Source organism: Chlorocebus sabaeus, chromosome 21, assembly GCF_047675955.1.
Source record: "Chlorocebus sabaeus isolate Y175 chromosome 21, mChlSab1.0.hap1, whole genome shotgun sequence".
Lineage (NCBI taxonomy): Eukaryota > Metazoa > Chordata > Mammalia > Primates > Cercopithecidae > Chlorocebus > Chlorocebus sabaeus.
Genome location: NC_132924.1, coordinates 2,387,402 through 2,406,890, shown reverse-complemented (window position 1 = coordinate 2,406,890; position 19,489 = coordinate 2,387,402). Strand labels below are relative to the sequence as shown.

The following is a 19,489-nucleotide window of genomic DNA, read 5'->3' as shown; positions in this document are numbered from 1 at the left end:
GCTAATTAAACATGGAACTGAGTATCAAACCTAAGTCTGTTCAACTCCAGACGCCTCTTTTGTGCAGTGAAAGTAACATTGTGGAAAATTCTAGGTCTCAGGACTTCCAAGTGATGGGAGGGATGGGAGGAATGGGAGATGACCTAGCATGTAAGAGGATGACTGGACAGGCACAGCCAACCTCCATGTGGGGGGACAGGCAGGCAGCAGAGACGGCCCCACCAGGGCCCACATGAAGGATGGCTGGACCTGGCCAGTCTCCACTCTCTGTCTTTCTGATATTCCATTGAGGAGTCTTGCTCTGTCACTCTCAGTCCATGGAGTTTGAGCAAAGCTGACCCCCACCTCCAGCTTCAAGGATGTGCATGTGGCTGAGGACCTGGCCATGGGCCACGGGGTGTGGTGAGAGATGGCCACATGATCCAGTCACAGCCAGTGAGAGCCAGTCTGGGGGCTTGGACAGGAATGGTTGAGAAAGAGTGCTGGGGTTTCCCTCTGGGTTGCTGGGCTGATAGGGTCATGTTAGTATCAGTGAGTGTCACAGTCACAGTGGCAGTAGCAGCAGCAGTTGTAGTAATAAAATAACAGCTAGTACTTATTGAGCATTAGGTGTGTTAGTTAGTTAGTTAGTGCTTCACATATATTGATTAACTCCGTCTTCCAGAGAGACGTGGAAAACAATATCATTCAAACACCTGGATCTAGCTATGCCTGAAGCAAGACCCCTGGAATTTTTTTATGTGACCCAATAAATTATCTTTCACCTAAACTGGTTTTAGTTGGATTTTTATTCCTTGGAGCTGAGACAGCCCTGACTAATCCACCTGCCTTCTGAACATTATCCAGGCTTCCATCTCCCCATTATTACTGTAGCTGAAGTGGCACGCCCATTAACTGTTTTATGCCTGTCGCTGACTCACACGTTTCCATTGGAGTTCTCGGTCCATCCTTCCCAAACAGAAGCCCCAAGCCTACTCCTTTTCCCATTCACACTGAGAGGGATGGAGGGTGTGTAGGCGTGAGTGCACACCTGTGTTCCAGGAAGGTGCTCTGTGAGGTTTGCTTGGCCCCCAAACACACCTCGTTATTAGTGTGATGACTGCTACTAAATAGTCCTCCCGAGCAGATCAGCTGCTTTTCATAAATGGTGATCTCACCAAGACTTCCCAATAGCCCTGCAAGGCAGATACTGTCATCCCATTTTAAAGATGAGGGAAATGAGGTTCAGAGAAGCAAAGCTTGAGTCCCACGGCTCTAAGCAGAAGATCTTGCACTCCTTAACTCCAGAGCTGTGCCCCTTCCAAGACCCAAGTTCATGGACCACAGGTGCCAGAACTCAGGGTCAACTTGGTTTAAAATATGTGTGACAAATCTATGTGCATGTAGAGTCTATGAGTGTGTGTGTATAGTACATGTGTCAAATCCCTATGCATGCAGAGTCTATATGTGTGTGTATAATATGTCTTGAATCCACACATACAAATAGAATGCAAATGAGTAGGTATTCTATAGGTAATCTATATGAATATTGAATGTGTGTCTAATATCTATGCCAAATCTATAGTATGCAAAGTATATATATATGTAATATATGTGTAGAACCTATATGAATATAGAATATATATGTGTGTGTGTATAATATGCATGTAGAATCTACATCTATGTGGATATATATGAGTGTGTGTGAAATATGTGCATAGGATCTATAGCTACAAAGGACATATATGAGTGTGTGTCTTATATGTGCAAAGGATCCATATGAGACATAGGACATATATGAGAGTGTGTGTGTGTGTGCGTGTGTGTGTGTATGTCTAATATGTGTGTGGAATCTCTGGTTTCACCTGCCCTGCATCTCTGGGCAGCAGGTACATTGTGGAGTGAGAGAAAACAATGACTACCTTTTCCCACCTCAGCCTGCACCACCCTGGACCAGCCACTGTTCCCTGCTCCCCTCTGGCCTCCTGCAGTCACCTGGCCTTCCTGCTCTGCCCCTCCTCCAACCCATTCTCCCCTTGAGCTGGGGGGATACTATTAGAAGCGAGGTCAGGTCAGGGCTCTCTGCTCAGAGCTTTCCATGGCTCCCACCTCTTTTAGAGCAAAGTCAAAGTCCTTGCAACAGCTTGAAAGGCCCTGTCTGGTCTGGGACCTCCCTCGTGGCCTCCCTGACTCCTAACCGACCCTGTCTCCCTCTTCCCCTTGGCTACAGCTGTCCAGTCTCTTTCTCTGGGGCCAGACACGCTATAGCTGAGCGCCTGTGCACTTGCAGTTCCTGCCCCCCACACAGATCCCCTGTCCCAGAGGTCACTTCATTCAAGTCTCAGCTGAAATGTCACCTCCCCGACGAGGCCTCCTCAGATTCTCTCCAGCTCCTTCCCCTGTGTGGACGTTCCTAAGATGCTCCCATGCAATGTTGTCCCACCACCCAGCACAGTGCCTGACATGTGGTAGGTGTTCAGCCACTGACTGATGGGTGAGGGGGCAAAACAAGCCAGCAATCAGGTCAGCGCTTGTCCTGCTGAACTTCCTCTCAGGCCACCCAGGATCTGCACGGCCTCACCTGACCTCTGCCCACCACTGTCTTCCCACAAGCTCACCCACTCCACTTCCTTCTCGTTTGGGGCTAGAAGTTACCAACAGAGCGTTTCTCTGCCTACATTTAATGGCTTACTTTACAAAAAAGCAAAAAGGAAAGTGTCAGCAGCAACACCCTTCACCTCCCATTCCAGAGTGTTTCTCTGTCACTACTGGACCCCATGGGGAAATTCTGCCTTCTGGGACAGTCCTGCCTGGTGTGCAGGAACTGGTGTTCCAGGTAGCTGAAGTTTCCGGATAACTGAGGATAACCTCCGGAATCAAGGAATGTAAACAGCGTGGCCTGTGGTTGACTCTAACCCACCAAGGAGCTCTGTTAGGCCAGCACTTTTGTATTTTAACAGCTCTATCGAAATATAATTCACTTAAGATAAAATTCACGCTGTAAAAATGTACAATTCAATGGTTTTAAGTACATTCATAGAATTGCACAATCATCACCACAACCAATTTTAGAACATTTTCATCACCTCCCCAAAACACCCCGTATCCCATGCCTACTCCCCATCCTCCCCAAACCACCAATCTACTTGCTGTTTCTATAGATCTGCCACTTCTGGGCATTTTCTTTTTTTTTTTTTTTTTTTGAGACGGAGTCTCGCTCTGTCGCCCGGGCTGGAGTGCAGTGGCCGGATCTCAGCTCACTGCAAGCTCCGCCTCCCGGGTTCACGCCATTCTCCTGCCTCAGCCTCCCGAATAGCTGGGACTACAGGCGCCCGCCACCTCGCCCGGCTAGCTTTTTGTATTTTTTTAGTAGAGACGGGGTTTCACCGTGTTAGCCAGGATGGTCTCGATCTCCTGACCTCGTGATCCGCCCGCCTCGGCCTCCCAGAGTGCTGGGATTACAGGCTTGAGCCACCGCGCCCGGCCTACTTCTGGGCATTTTCTAGGAAGGAATTGTGCCCTATGTGGCCTTTTGTGTCTGGCTTCTTTCACTCAGCATCATGTTTTCAAGGTTCATTCACATCGTAGCATGAATTCGTAGTTCATTCTTTTTATTGCCAAATAATATTCCATTGTGTGGACCCACCAACAGTGTTTACTCATTCATCCAGTGATGGACGTTGGAGCTGTTTTCACTGTGCAGCTATGATGAATTGTGCTGCTATGAACATTTGTGTGTCAGTTTTTGGCAGACATACACTTCTGTATCTCTTGGTATATACCTAGAAGTGGAATGTTTGGGTCATATCGTAACTCAATCTACACTTTTGGGGAACTACTAGACTGTTTTCCAAATCGGCTGTACCGGTTTACAATCCTACCAGCAAGATATGAGAGTTCTAGTTGCTCACACCCTCGCCAACATTTGCTAGGGTCTGCCTTTTTGATCATTTGCCATCCCAGAAGGTGCAAGGTGGTAGGCCAATGTTTTGCCTTCATTAGTTGGAAACGTTTGAAAATTGGGAGAGTTTCTTATTTTTAAATTTTTATTTTTTGAGACTGAGTCTCTGTCTCTTGTCCAGGCAGGAGTGCAGTGGTGCAATCTTGGCTCACTGCAACCTCTGCCTCCTGGATACAAGCGATTCCCCTGCCTCAGCCTCCTGAATAGCTGGGATTACAGGCAATTGCCACCACGTCCGGCTAATTTTTTTTTTTTTTTTTTTGCTATTTTTAGTAGAGATGGGGTTTCCCATGTTGGCCAGGCTGGTCTTGAACTCCTGACCTCAGGTGATCCACCTGCCTCAGCGGGCTGAGTGCTGGGATTGCAGGTGTGAACCGTCATGCCTGACCTAAAAATTGGGAGAGTTTCTATCAAAATCTGGATCTCTGGCTTCTCCTGAGGAAGATGGCTTTTTGGCATGACTGGGATGCATTCCCTGTGGAGGCTGAGTTGCAGCCACCCTCCAGGCCACCACAGTCTTCATCCAGCCAACTCCCTTGTTGAAGGGACTTCAGGGCTCCTTTGACATTGAGGTCTATAACATGTGTTTGAGCCCAGAGGAGGTCAACAGAGATGAAGAACTTTCATCACTTGGCCTTTTAGAATTGACTTTCCCTCAGGCGGACTGGGGGTTGAACCGCAAATACATTTTCCTACATAGTATATCCCACACTGACACAGGGTACAGGTTAAGGATCCCTTATCCAAAATGCTTAGGACCAGAAGTGTTCTGGATTTCTATAGTTTTCAAATTTTGGAATATTTGCATATACATAATGAGATATCTTAGGGATGGGGTCCAAGTCTGAACATGACATTTACTTATGTTTCATACACACCTTATACACACAGCTTGAATGCAATTGTATACAATTTTAATAATTTAGTATATGAAACAAATTTTGTGTACATTGCACCATCAGAAAGAAAGGCATCCCATGCCTATCTCAGTTACCCACGTGGACAATCTGTGGTTGTTTGGCATCACCCTTATTCCTGACTCTGAATTTTTATGCTATCAATAAAGCAATCAGTGAATATTACTATTATTACTAATTAAGGCATTGAAAATAATTCACATTTGCTCCCCTCCCCAGCTGGAAGGGCCAGTTTTGGCTTCAAATCAGCTGGGATGTCATAGCTGACTCAGGGCCACACACAGAGCCCCATGCCAAGCTCCCAGGGGGATAAACAAGGGGAGGGCTGTTCCCCTCATAACTGACAGCCTGAGAAAAATTGCAGTTTGCAAGACAGTCGTGTGGAAAGGAAGGACTTTGGAGCCATGAACCCACTCCCACACTCAGATGCTGGGGCCTTGGGCAAGTCCCTGAGCCTCTTGGAGCCTCTTGGAGCCTCATTCTTCCCATCTGCGGAACAGGTGACAGAGCAATACTCCATCACAAAAAAAGAAATTGAAATGGGATTTCACCTTCTTGGTCAGGTGAGTCATGAACTCCTGACCTCAGGTGATCCAGCTGCCTCGGTCTCCCAAAGTGCTGGGATATCAGGTGTGAGCCACCACCGCTGGCCATCACTTATGCCTTTGTCTAGCTCAGGGAATGTGCATTTTTCCAGCAGAGGAACCAATCAAATATGCATTTGTCTCAGGTGAGCAGAGGGATGACTTAGAGTTCAGTAAAGTTCTTGGTGCTCACAAGGAATTTCCTAGCAGGAAAATTGGGTGGGAGGTATGTGGAGTATTTATTTATTTATTTAGAGATAGTCTAACTCTGTGGACCAGGCTGGAGTGCAGTGACATGATCTCACCTCACTGCAACCTCCTCCTCCCAGGTTCACGCGATTCTCCTGCCTCAGACTCCCAAGTAGCTAGGATTACAGGTGTGCGCCACCACACCTGGTTAATGTTTTGTATTTTCAGTAGAGACAAGTGTATCACCAGGTTGGCCAGCCTGGTCTTGAACTCCTGACTTCAGGTGATCCGCCCACCTCAGCCTCTCAAAGTGCTGGGATTACAAGCATGAGCCACTGCACTTGGCCTCTCTCCCTGTATCTCCAAGTGCCTGCAAACCCAAGAGGGAACTCCTGGCTCCTTGGTTAGGGTCAGGGCCCCAGAGGCCCAGGGTCAAGGCTATGGCTCTGTCCCAAGAAGGTGCATCCCTGCAAGAGGCTGCATTCAACAGGCATGGAAGAGGCTCCGCTGGAGCCTGCTCGAATTCCTGCTATGGAAAGCAAGAGGAGGTGCTCCTTGAAGAAACAGGGGGATCCCACCAGTCTCAGGGGTTCTGTCCTGGCCTGCAGCCCTGGATCGTCCAGCCTCTGCTGGGGTGGGGAGCCAACCTTGCCATTCTTGGCTGGGCTGAGGGTGAGGGTCCCACTTCCCCAAAGGCCTAGCCCGTGGTTCCAGCTGCAGGCTCCACTGGGCAGCGCCAGGTCGCGTCCCTCCCCTCCAGGCCTGACGCTCGCCCTCAGAAAAGATAGTAAGGATGGTCACAGATATGTCATGCGACCCATCCGCCAGGCTCCTCCCGCACTGCTCTTAGCCCGGCAGATGGCGGCGGAGCGGTGGAGCGGAAAGTGTGACCGGGTGGAAAGGGGTGGCCTGGAGACGAATCCCCAGACAGCGCAGATGAGGCTGTGGGGCAGCAGGTGAGTGGGTCTGTGGTGGGAGGGGCTCCAGGGAGTCCGAGGACAGGCTTCTTTCCCCCCAGCTGGAGGCCTCCACACTGAGAGAGCAGGGGGTCTTCCTCCCCCAGCCCTGCCCTCCTGTGGCCACAGGACCTGAAATGCCTCCATTAGAGAGACCAGAGAAACCACCTGGGTGAGTTGGGCTCAGTGTAGATTTGGCGAACGGTGGGACAGGGGACCCCATGACCTTATGACTTGTTAAAATCCCACCACAGAAGTAACTGGGGGTGTCTGGTGGCCTTGGAAGCCAGCTGGGGAGATGGGGGAGAGGAGGGTGAGGGCTGGGGGAAGCAGCTGAGGGTCCTGGGCTGTACCAAGTGGGAGACCTAGGGAGGGGGTGTCTGGGCAGGAGCGATTGGTGATATTTCAGGGAACAGGTCTTGGGTGGGCACCGCACAGTGGGGGCTCACCACCACTACCACCCCAATGGCCCAGGGTGATGTGCCTTCTCTGCGGGCGTTCCTCACTGAACTGGTGAAGCTGAACTCTGTCATGAAGGACTGTGTGGATGGGAGTGAGCCTGGGGCAGGCAGGTTGGGGACTGGGATCCTGAGGTTTGGGAGGAGAGAGCCTTGGACTCAGCCCTTCCATCTCAGCAAGCCTCCTCCCATGTAAGCCCCACAGTCCTCCCCATGCCCTGTGAGCTGGGGCATCAGGCCCATCTTACCTCTGATGGTGTAGGCTCCAGAGCAGCTGCCGCTCCCTGTTCCCTGAGTGGTGAAGCTGCAGAGCTGCCTGACTGCAAAGCTGCAGGAGCTGGGCTCAGCCTCTCCCTCAGGCGGTGCCTGTGGAAGGAGAGGGAAATTGTGCCCCTCCCAAGTCAGGCAGCTCCTAAGTGGCCGAGCATTTTCTTCCTATACAAGGCCTCCGTTTGTCAGAGAGTGTTGGGGCAGAAGGTCCCTGAGCCACAGCTCCCACACCTCCTCATCTAGAGCCCAGAGCCTGATGCAGGTCCCAGTGCTGTTCTGTGCACATTTCTCACCCCTGCTGGCCTGGCCGTAGTGCAGGATGGGAGGGTGTGGGGATGGGGGCAAGTCATGGGCCAGGGGCCTCTCTGAGGGTCTTTGGCTGGCTGTCTTCCAGGGAAATGTGATCAACACCCAGAAAGGAAAAAGGGGAGCAGCTGGGGCCCTCACTTTGAGGGAGGGTGGGGATGTGGAAGTCAGAGACTCCCACCCACTTACCCTGGGTACAACACTCCCTGGCTCCATCCTCTGCATCCTGGACTTATTGGGAGGGTTTGATACACAGAGGAGACCCATCCCAATGGAGGCTGTGGGTAGGGGACAGGAATCATGGACAAATTCCTAGGGGGGCTGTTTATCTGTTTATATCCAACTCTGAGAAAAGTCTGGGACTGCATGGGATTGGAGAAGAGGGGGCCCATTAAGAGAAAAGCCCTAGAGATCGGCCTCAGTTTACTCCCTCCCTAAGGGCCCTTCAGCATCTTCCACCCAGGCCCTGTTAACCTACTGTTTTTCCCTGTGGCTCCAGGAGATTAAAGTCCTCCAAGAAATACAGCTGCTTCAGTGACAAGAGGGAATTATCATCTCAGATTCAGGAGGAATATGGGGTTTGTTTCAAGTCCATGAAGCAGCACAGTCCGATTGAGAGGTGAGAGGCTAGCGGACTGACAGAAGGTGGGCGGAGACTCTGTCTTGTGGTCAGTTTCAGACAGCCTGTGGCCACAGCTCCCTGGTCAGCAGCAGACCCTGTTGTATGGGAGCCCTGGGCAGGCACTGGGAGGGAGGCCTGAGGTGTGGCTCCTGGAGCCTCACAGCTGCTGCTTTGCCCTACAGCTACAACCTGTCCTGCCACTGAGGCCCATCCCAGTAGGCCAGCCACGCCCTCAAGGCCAAGAAGACCAGGCCATGAAGAATCTCAGGCCCACTGAGTGCCCGGGTGGCGGAACAGAGTGCCTCAGCGCTCGGCGAAGTTTGGACTGAGCATGTGCTCTGGGAGTCAGGGCTCGCAGCTCCACTGTGATCAGCCCTGTGACTAGGGCAGGGGACTCACTGCTGTGGTACTTGAGCATCATTGTCATAAATTTAATGTGTCTGTCTAATCCTTTTCTCTTTTTATCTCTTTCTCTAAAATCACCATATACTACTGATCTCTGTTAGTGTTTTTGTTCAAATAAATAAACATATGTTATATAGTGTGTATTATACGTTCTTATGATTTCTTCACCATACTGCATGATTCCACTCATATGAGGTACTTAGAGTAGTTACGTTTATAGAAACGCAAAGCAGAAGAGTGGTTCCCAGCTGCAGGAAGGTAGGTGAGGTGTTTAATGGGTACAGAGCTGTAGTTTTGCAGAATGAAAAACACTTCCTATAAATGTGGAGGATGCTCGTAAAACAGCGTGAATGTGCTTAATTCCTTTGACCTACACACTTAAAAATTGTTAAAATGAAAAAACAAATTGTTGGCTGGGCACAGTGGCTCACGCCTGTAATCCCAGCACTTTGGGAGGAGGAGGTGGGTGGATCACCTGAGGTCAGGAGTTCAAGACCAGCCTGGCCAACATGGTGACGCCTCGTCTCTGCTAAAAATACAAAAAATAGCCAAGCATAGTGGTGCGTGCCTATAAATCCCAGCTACTGAGGAGGCTGAGGCAGGAGAATTGCTTGAACCCAGAGGTGGAGGTTGCAGTGAACAAAGATTGCACCACTACACACCAGCCTGAGCAACAGAGAGAGACTCCATCTCGGGAAAAAAAAAAAAAAAAAAAAAAAAAGGACAGACCATATATATCTGCAATAGCATGAATGAATATCACAATTATACTGTTCCATAAAAGTAAGTAAATGTAAAAGTATACATACTATACAATTTAATTTATACAAAATCCAAGAAGCTGACAAAACTGGGGTCCTGGCTTTCAGTAATACTGGAGTAGCTTGTTGAATTAACACAGATTATAATGATGACATTCAAATAATATATATTGTTATAGAAACACATCTACATAATACAAATATGACTCATGTGTGAGTAAGAACTGAATGAGAATTTCAGCTGTGCCCACTATAGGGGAGATAGGTATTGACATTTGAATCCAGCACAATTAACATCGTTTGTAAACAATAACACCACCCTTCAAAGGTACACAACAGAATTAAGAGTCTCTCTAATGATTCTTTACAGTTTTAGTACCCAACTTTAAAATTCATGAGACATGTGAAGAAACACAAAAATGTAACCCATACGCAATTAAAAAAGCAGGCAGTAAAAGTGATCCTAAGATATTCAAGGTGTTCTAATTCAGGATGTTTGAAGGCAGCTATTATAAATCTGTTCATGGGGGTAAAGGAAAATATTCTAATAATGAATAAAGAGAAGTGGAACCTCAGCAAAGATATGGAAATTATGAAACAATAGGAAGATAAGGAAATTTAAAAAATACTTTTGAGCTTATTCAAAGGTTAGAAGCAGAAGACAGAGCAATAGAAATTGTCCATTCTGGATAAAAGAGTGAAAAAGCTTAAAGAAAACGAAGAGTCTTAGAGACCTGTGGAGTGATTGAGTCCAAGTTGGAGAGGAGGCAGAAAAATTAAATGAGGTACAAAGCAAACTAATAGCTGACAACTTCCAAAAATTGGTCAAAACCCCCCAATTTTTATACCCAACATGTCAACAAACCTCTCCAAAAAATACAAATAAATCCATACCAAGGCCATATTGTGATTTAGGAGACTGGCAGGGCAGAGTTTTCTATTGACTTGCTGTGATTTCTAATTTTAACTACTTAGAAGAATGAAAAATAGGTTCTCCTTAGAGTTTTTTTTTTTTTTTTTTTTCTTGGAGAAAGTCCCAGTTAGGCACAGATGACTGACAGTTATTAAAGGCCAATGACTTTCCAGCCTTCTCTTAAATTTCCAGTGTCTTATGTTGGAAATTATTTAAATTTGTTTCTTTCCCAAATCCTGCAGTAATATTGATACTCCAGAAAGACGTCCCATGGAGATTCTGCTCTTCTGCATCCGTCCTGCACAGAGCTGAGGCTGTGCCTCCTCTAGTTTCATTAGCATGTAGTCGTGGGGTACTTCGAGTTAATCTGGAAAATTAAATGTTAAAATGGATTCAGGCTGGGTGCGGTGGCTCACGCCTGTAATCCCAGCACTTTGAGAGGCTGAGACGGGTGGATCACTTGAGCTCAGGAGTTTGAGACCAGACTGGCCAATATGGTGAAACCCCATCTGTACCCAAAATACAAAAATTAGTCAGGCGTGGTGGTGGGTACCTGGGGAGGCTGAGACAGAACATTTGCTTGAACCCCGGGAGGCAGAGGTTGCAGTGAGCCCAGATTCGGTCACTGTACTCCAACCTGGGCTACAGAGTGAGACTCCGTCTCAAAAAAAGAAAAAGAAAAATGGATTCAAAGAATTATCATTGTTAAGTTCCACCAGCAACTTATTAAATGTGGCTCCAAAGGGATATTTAAAAAGGGAAATTAAAATTGTTTCCAAGAAAGCCCTATTCACAGCAGCAACGCAGACACTGTTCATGACTTCACCACACAAACTTCCCTCATGTGTTGGAAGGGACCAAGGGGCTCTCTGGTTCTGCACCTGCGTTAATTACCACCGGGAGGTGCACACCAGGACCCCAAGGTCTGGGACCAGCCTGGGTCGGGGGCAGAGAAGTAGTGGATGTGGCTCCCGAAGTGTCTTAGGGGCTCCCTTCCTTGTGGCTGTTTCCTGACTGGATGCAGCAGGGTCAGGCCTTTTTCACTGTGACGTTTTCTACTCCTTACTAGAGTGGCAGGAGCGTCCCTGTGAGAGGCCTGACCCAGGTGTGGGCCTTGCAGCCAGCCCCGGGTCCAAGGGGCACTCCTGGGAGTGCAGAGGAGGATTTGTGACAGCCTAGAGGATGGAGGAAATGGTGGCTTTGAAAAGGCAAGTGCCAGGTTATCAGGGACCGCGTATATCCATTTCTGGCAGTCAACTGACAGTTTCGGACACTCACCAGGGAACTTCCCGCGTGGGATGCCAAGAAGTCGGAGAACTGTCAGACACTTGGCCATTAGTCGCAGTCCTACGCAGGGACTACACTGCGCATGTCCGAAGGGGTGTGTCAGGGGTGGGGCAAGGAGGAGGGGCGGTGCCAAAGGGGAGAGGCTGCCCCCAAGGGAAGGAGCGGGGCAAGGAGAAGGGGCAAGGGTGGGAGAAGGGGCAGGGGCGAGGGAAGGGGCGGAGCGAGTACCGCTCCTGGAAGAGGAGCCTTACTATGGCAACCCTGACAGGTTTGTGAGCCGCTCCCGGTCCCCTGCTGCTCCGTGAGAAATCAAACTTCTGGCAATGACGAAGCATGAAACCAGCATCTTAGGGAGAGGTAGTGACATAATTACACGGTAAGACCAGCCGCCCTGGTCCCGCTGTCTTCTGGCAGGCAGGAGAGGTATGGAAACAGCCAGGCTCCCCTTAGCATGGCAGAACTGCTCTGGACTCGGGGAGGTGTGGATTCGAGGGCGGGAGCTACGCCTGGCATACTGGGAGTTGTCATCTTTGATTAGCTTCCAGTTTTTTAATTGCAGGGCGACCGGATTACAATCCCAGCCAGCATGAACAGGGAGTGGCACGCAGTACTGAAGGGGGAAGCCGGACTGTGCCGGCCTCGCTGTGCATTCTGGGAGCTGTAGTCTCTTCACCGCTCCTGCCCGTTGTTTCAAGCGCTTCGGGACTACAATCCCAGTCTTCCCCGGGCTCGGGGGCGGGGCGCAGTTCTCGTGGGAGGAGCGGGGCACCGCGTTCCTGGCCAGGCAGGCTGGAAACGGTATCTCTTAACGGTTCCCTGCCCGTTGGTGGCAAGGCGGCTGGACTAGAATCTCAGCAGGCGACATGCGAGGAGGCGGGCAATCCAGGAGGGTTGGGCAAGGCAGTGTGGACCTCGCCGCTTCCACACCGATGCTGGCTACTGATCACGGGCACCTCTTTGCCATGGGAAGTGAGTCCGGAGAGGGACACGATGGGGAGGTCCAGGCTGGGCAGTGAAGAGGGCGTGATGCCTCGAAGTGCACCTGCCCTTGTCCAACTCGGACGGGTGTGGTCCTCACCCCACTTCCCGCCGCTTGGCTGGGTTCGCTCTCCCACCTGCACCAGGGGTCTTTCCTGGGCATCGCGCCTCCTCCAGCCCAGGGAGCCGCCTGCTTTCCTAAGCTGCTGTGGGAACTGGCCTGAGGTCCAGGCGCTGTCCATTGTGCTGCTGCCCTCTTTTCTCTCTAGCCAGAGCGCAGTGCAGCCGCTATGGCGAGAAATCCGCCGCCTGGCCAGCCTGTGCACAAGTTCAGAGCTTTGCAGGGGGTGACATGAACTGTGGCTTCGTGAAAATGTCACCCTCACCAGCGCCTTTTTCGCAGATATGGATGTTGAGGCGGCAGGGAGTGTCATTATTGGTTTACCCAAGAGATGCTAAGAGCAGAGGAGAAAATCTCACTTCCCAGGCGTGTCTTTGGTGCGCCATTTTCTGCCAACCCATTTGGTGGAAAGTTCACCAAATAGCTACCTAAAGATGAAAATGGTTTAGGCATTTTACACGTGACATCAGTGGCCTCATCTCAACTGAGGCCTGACTGGGCAGTGTCTCAAAGACGCAGTTGGCAACCTGATCCTCAGGAACACGTGGTGCTCCAGCTTTGTGGAAGCCCAAGGTGTGGAGCACTTGGGGCATCTTTGAAACTCCTCAGGCTTCACAACTTTGCTTTGAATGGAATGTTCATCACCCCGGGCATTCACGGCGGTACCTTTACTCTCTCAGGCTGATCTGTTTAATTTTTCTGTCTAGACAATGGAAACTTCTGGGAGCACTTCTAGTTTTGTGTAGCTTCCTAATCATTGATGTCCCTTATTTCCATATGTCCTCAGGGACAGTTTTGATTCTGGAATGGCACCAGCTTTTATGCTTTTATGTTTAATCTGTAAAAACCATGGTTTTTTACATGAAAATAAGACCTTGCTCATATCATACATTACAACAGGCTTCATTTGTGATTCCTGAATGTGGGTTACTATTAAAAAAAAAAAAACCCTAAAAACCCTGGTAATGGATATTAGACACTGTAATTGTACTTTGTAAAGAATTTTCTCCTTCAGGATCAATTACACTTGGGCTCATCAGCACCTTTGTAAATAGGGGAACAAGAACCATGCAGCATCTATGGATGTGGTGAGATGAAGTATAGGTAGACCACAGCACAACATTCTATTCCCTTGTTTTCAGTAGAGTCTGTGGGATCAAGTACCTGCCTTCCTCCCCTATCCCTCAATATTCTCATTTTACTCCTGACTATTCCCTCTTTAGGTGGGAGTTTCTAAATACACTGGTCCGCAAGTGTTGGTGGGGCTGTTGTAATGTGAGGGCATCCGTCATCTGTCACCTTAAAGATGAATGGAGAGGGTTTTGTGGTCTGTGTTCAAGAGGCACTGCTGTTGGGTGTGTGGCTGCAAAAACAGGTGATCTCAGCTGTCCCCAGCAGCTGCCTCACAAGATTGGTCCTGATACAGCCACAGCTGCTGTTCACAGAGCCAGGAGCTCCTTGCAGTTTGGTGTATTCTGCTGAGATTTGTGGCTCCGGCCCTTCTCTGCTCAACTCATTCCTGGTACTATCTGCTCAGCTGCCTTGTTTGTTCCAGTGTTTCCTGGGAGCCTGTTGTGTAACTGCATTTCAGAGGGTCTTTAGGGATTCCACCCTCACTTCACCAGTCACTCTATACTGGCCATCCACTTAGCTTCTTGTGGCCCCGTGTGTGTCCTCTTCAGTGGAGCTGTGAAGAGTTCTAGTTAAGGATAGATCTCATTGTCATGCACCTCACGTTGCTTTGAAAGCTGATCATCTTATTCCTTTTGTGTATTTTGAAGTCTGTTGCTTTTTTTTTTTTTAATAATGTGGACCCTTGCAGTAACAGTAACAGTCACTTTTAAGTATCTTTGTGAATTTAACTCTGGCAACAATTTGATGAAGTTGACATGTAGTTCCCATTTTATAGGTGAGGAAACTGACACTTGGAGAGGTAGAGTAGCTGTATTTACTTCACACAAGCTTTTGATGAATTTCAAGTCTCAAACTAGGTCTTCCTCTAAGCTATGACTGTGGTATATTCTTTGTGTTTCTCTGCCAGTGTCCTGAAGGGGTCCACATCCCATTTGGACTCCATTTTCTTCTAAATGACAGGAAACTTGCAGAAACAGGCCTTTGGTTGGAGAGAGCACTTGGTGGCACTTGGCCTTGCCTGTCCTCCACCTTCCCCTTGGCAGGGCTTAGGTGATTTGAGGGAGCTGGAGTAGTGGTAGATCCTGACCACCACTCACCTGGAACACTTGTTGTTATGTAAAGATAACACCCACTCAATTTTTGAGGTGTGATTTTTTTGTTCTAATTATTCCTCTGGGCTTTCTCTTCCAGGTTTGTGCTGTGCACTAACATGTAATTCAAATACTGATGAAAACAAAACTATTGCACTCCTACCAAATGGTAACAATGTGTATATTTTTTTCTTTTTCTAGTTATAAAAGAAATGCATGTTGTTTGAATAATGGCAGATCATAGAGATCTTTATGTAGCAGAAGTCTCCATGTCTTCCTCTTTGTTCCAAACTCACTCTCTTCTTAGAAGGAATCATTATAGGTTGGTGTTTATTCTTCTGGATGTTTTCTATAAATTTATAAATACACATAAATTTGGCCAAGTGCGGTGGCTCGTGTCTATAATCCCAACACTTTGGGAGGCTGGCGGGGAGGATCCCTTGAGCTCAGGAGGTTGAGGCTGCAGTGAGCTGTGATCATGCCATTGCACTCCTGTCTGGGCAACAGAGTGAGACCCTGCCTCAAAAAAAATAAATAAATAAAGAAGAAGATAAATACATGTACAGTTTTTGAGCACAAATTGTATCATACTATATATATTTTTATTTTGCTATTTCCGAAGCAATATATCATTTACATTATTCCATATCAATGCACAAGATTCTCTCTATTTTTAATGTCTTAAATGTATTCCGAAGAATGGGTGTACAAGATTTGTTTCACTGTGTATTCTTTGATAGAAACTTAGATTATTTCTAATTCCATCCTTATTAAAAAATGCAGCGATAAGATTCTTGGACATAATTTACTACACTGACAACTAACTGTCTTAATTTAATTTAGGAGAGCTAAATAATTAAACATGAGGTCAAAGTACATAAGAAAGCAGCAGCCTTTTATTGCAAATACGCACACACTCTCAGGCGAGGTTCTCTGGTCCTCAGGTATGGGGCCAGGAAAGTCCGCGCGGTCCTCTGCCGGTGGCAGACTTTTATGCATTGGTACTGGAAGGGGGAGGGCAGTGGGCGGGGATAAGGGCGTGATTGGGGCGTCTCCATAGGTGTGGCCAGGTAAGTTTCGATTTCTTCGGATTGACGTCACCTGGCGCATGCTCCATTGTCCTGCACTTTCCCGCGCGCAGGAAAGTTGGTGATGAAGAACAGGGAAGCAATCGGGACTGTGCTATCTTGTTCACCTTCCTCCATTTTGGTCCCTTCTCCCTCACCCAAACACTAACCATTCAGTTTATCCTGCCTTCTTTTAGTCAGAGAATATATCATGAGTTGACTTTATGATTTGATTCATAAGGAAATTAATATTATGACTGGATAAGACAATTGTGAAGAAACTGCACTTCGAGGTTGTCTATCTCCGTATTCTGATGGAAAAGCGTGGAATTTAGAAGCATTGCTCTCTCCTTCAGTTTCTAACAAGTCAGTATTCTCATAGCTATTTAAATTTAAATGTTTGAATTGTTTCTCCTTCCCTCATTCAGGATAAGTATGTTGTTTTTTTGTTTGTGAAACTTCCGACTCCGGGTTTTTTCTGTTGGGCTTTAGAGAGGATAACTCCCGTATTGCTGTTGTATCTATTTCTCTTCAGCATCTGGCTGTATGTGGCAAAGATCATAGAATTAGACCAGGTCCTGTATGTATTTTGGGATGAAAAATTCAAAGTAATCAACTCAAGACGGGACTCTACAACTTTGATTCTTAACAAAAGATTTCCTTTGATTTTCCCCAATCTTTATGATTCCTAGAAGAAATTCACCCAGGGGTGAAGCATGTGGTTCTCTTGAATAATGTTTTGTTGGGGATTTGCACATCGCGTTTCATGAGGCATACTGTTTTACAGGTTTTTTTTTTTTTTTTTTTTTTTTTTTGCACTGCGTTTCTCCGATTCTATTGGAGAGTATACTGGTATACTAGCTTCCTAAAACATATTGGGAAATGTTCCCTCCTCTGCTACTTTTAGACAATATTATACTCATAATGACAAGCTTTCTTGTGAAAATGCTCTGAAAAACAAAATGTAGTGTGGGCCGGACACGGTGGCTCACACCAGCACTTTGGGAGGCTGAGGCAGGTGGATCACGAGGTCAGGAGTTCGAGACCAGCCTGACCGATATGGTGAAACCCCATCTCTACTGAAAATACAAAAATTAGCCAGGCATGCTGGCATGTGCCTATAATCCAAGCTACTCAGGAGGCTGAGGCAGGAGAATCACTTGAACCCAGGAGGCGGAAGTTGCAGTGAGCTGAGATCGTGCCACTGCACTATAGCCTAGGCAAGTGTCGGGTGCCTTTTGTCTTTTGTAGTGGGTAATATTATTTATCTTGATTGGTATTTACCCATATACCTGCCAATGGTTTAATGAGCCCCCATCTTCTACTCTCCAGTCTTACCCCTATTTCAGCCACTCCTCCCTACTTTCTGGTACTCAGTCCTGTGTTTTTCTCTCCTCACATTCTCAACTTTGTCTCTTTAACATGGGGACTTTCATGCGCTGCCTATATCCTTCCGCCATGCGCTGCCTATATCCTTCCGCCATGCGCTGCCTATATCCTTCCGCCCTGCGCTGCCTATATCCTTCCGCCCTGCACTGCCAGGGGGCACTGCAGGCTCTAAGCTGGGGCAGCAATGTGGTCCCCTCAGTTTCAGCCTCTAGACCACTGTCCTGTGCTCCTTGCAGATGCTTCTAGTGTCTGGAAACATCTGGTTCATGTAGTTGGTCTGGCTTCCTGTGTGTTTGGTGCCAGAGGGAGTCTGTTTCTTGCTCTTCCACCATACAGAGAAGGCAAAGCTCTGAATGTATTTTGAAACCAATTCTTGATTATTTCTTTTGGACTGAAATACATTGTCTATTACTATATGATGACACAAATATTGTAGCTTAGTTTGTGGTAGTTAGAATTTCATTTTTATTTATTGTTTTACAGGCCATGCCACCATGCCCAGCTAACGTTTTATTGTTTGTCAGAGACATGGTCTCACTCTGCGGCCCAGGCTAGTTCCAATTCCTTGGTTCACAAAATTCTCCCACCTTGGCCTCCCAAAGCACTGGAATTACAGGCATGAGCCACTGTGCTTGGCCAATAGCTAAAATTTTAGATTATTATGTACAATACTGTGATTAGCCATATTTAACTTCAGAGACAAGGCTTTAATAAAAAATTACTTCATGTTAGAATATTTTTCTTCAATTTTTTCAAATTAGTTTTCTTTTTTTTCCCCTAATCTTTTTGTTCTAGCCTCAATCACCTTTACCCTGAGTTTCCAGGTTTCCGTCCTGGGCAGCAGAGGCTGCTCCATGGCTGATGGGCTTGCGGCTCTGTTTACTTGGAGCTCTTTCCAAGTAAGACTTTGTGACCAGGAGGCCTCTTTTCAGGACAGATCACCTGCATTGCATGTAAAACAAAGAGCCCTTCCAGGCCAGGAGTACTTAGTCAAAATCTTTTTGCTTTCACATTTTATTTTATTTTATTTTATTTTATTTTTTTAAGACAGTGTCTCTGTTGCCGAGGCCGGAGTGCAGTGGGACGATCTCAGCTCACTGCAACCTCTGCCTCCCAGGTTCAAATGACTTTCTTGCCTCAGCCTCTCAAGTAGCTGGGTTTACAGGCTCACACCATGGTGTCCTGCTAAATTTTGTATTTTTAGTAGAGACAGGGTTTCACCATGTTCGCTAGGCTGGTCTTGAACTCCTGACCTCAGGTGATCCACCTGCTTTGGCCTCCCAAATTGCTGGGATTAAGGGTGTGAGCCACCACAGCCGGTGAGTTTTTGAGTCTTTATCCATCATTGGACACAATAAACATCCAGACACACAGATGTTCCACAACATGTCTATGAGTTTAGAGACTGGACGTTTCTTTTTCCAGTGATCCTGGTTCTTGACCTTCTCATTTAAGGTTTTGTCAATCTCCTGGAAGCAGACACAAGGTCTCCTTAAGCCCTGTCAGTGTAGAGGGAGGGTCTTTGAAAAGCACCAAGTTTACACTGTGAGTGTCTCAAGATGCATCCACATTTCTCTGTCTCTTCCAGGCCAGTTCTTGGAGACACTAGGAAGCCAAGAGTTTCCTCCAAGAATGGAGATTCCTTGGAAGTGAGGTTCACCTTGAGTCAAGAAAGACGAATCACACATGGTCAAAGGCCATTGCCCAGGGTCTCAAGAGTAGCCAGAAAGAAGAGCTGGGGCTGGTGGGATTGTGGGGGTCCTCTCTCCCACCTGAAAACTACCGCTGCCTGCTGACCCTCTCAAGAGGAGACCTCTCTGGGCTCCAGCACCTAAAACAGATAAACCTGGGAGGATGTTTCTCTCCTCTGTGTCACACATGTCCTGGAGAAAACCTGTGTATCTAAATGACCAAAGAAAACTGTGAGAAAAAGTGCAAAATTTGTGCCAGGCCATTCAGTGTCTGGCTGGGGGTCTGTGGTGCACATGCATTCCAAGAAGACTGGAGAGTGCCAAGCCTGTGGGAAATGTCCCTCAGACCTGCCTTTCACACCTGGAGTATGGCTGCCCATCCAGGTTCATGATGCAGAACTGTCTTTAAA

General features: G+C 47.7%; 1 long non-coding RNA gene across 1 annotated transcript; it reads right to left on the bottom strand.

Moving 5' to 3' along the window:
- Nucleotides 1-9,558: 9,558 nt before the first annotated feature.
- On the bottom strand, nucleotides 9,559-11,745 carry LOC119622748 (uncharacterized). Its single transcript, XR_005239317.2, has 2 exons — nucleotides 11,600-11,745; nucleotides 9,559-10,688 (listed from the first exon to the last, which is right to left on the bottom strand). It is a non-coding gene; the product is annotated as an uncharacterized lncRNA (long non-coding RNA).
- Nucleotides 11,746-19,489: the final 7,744 nt, after the last annotated feature.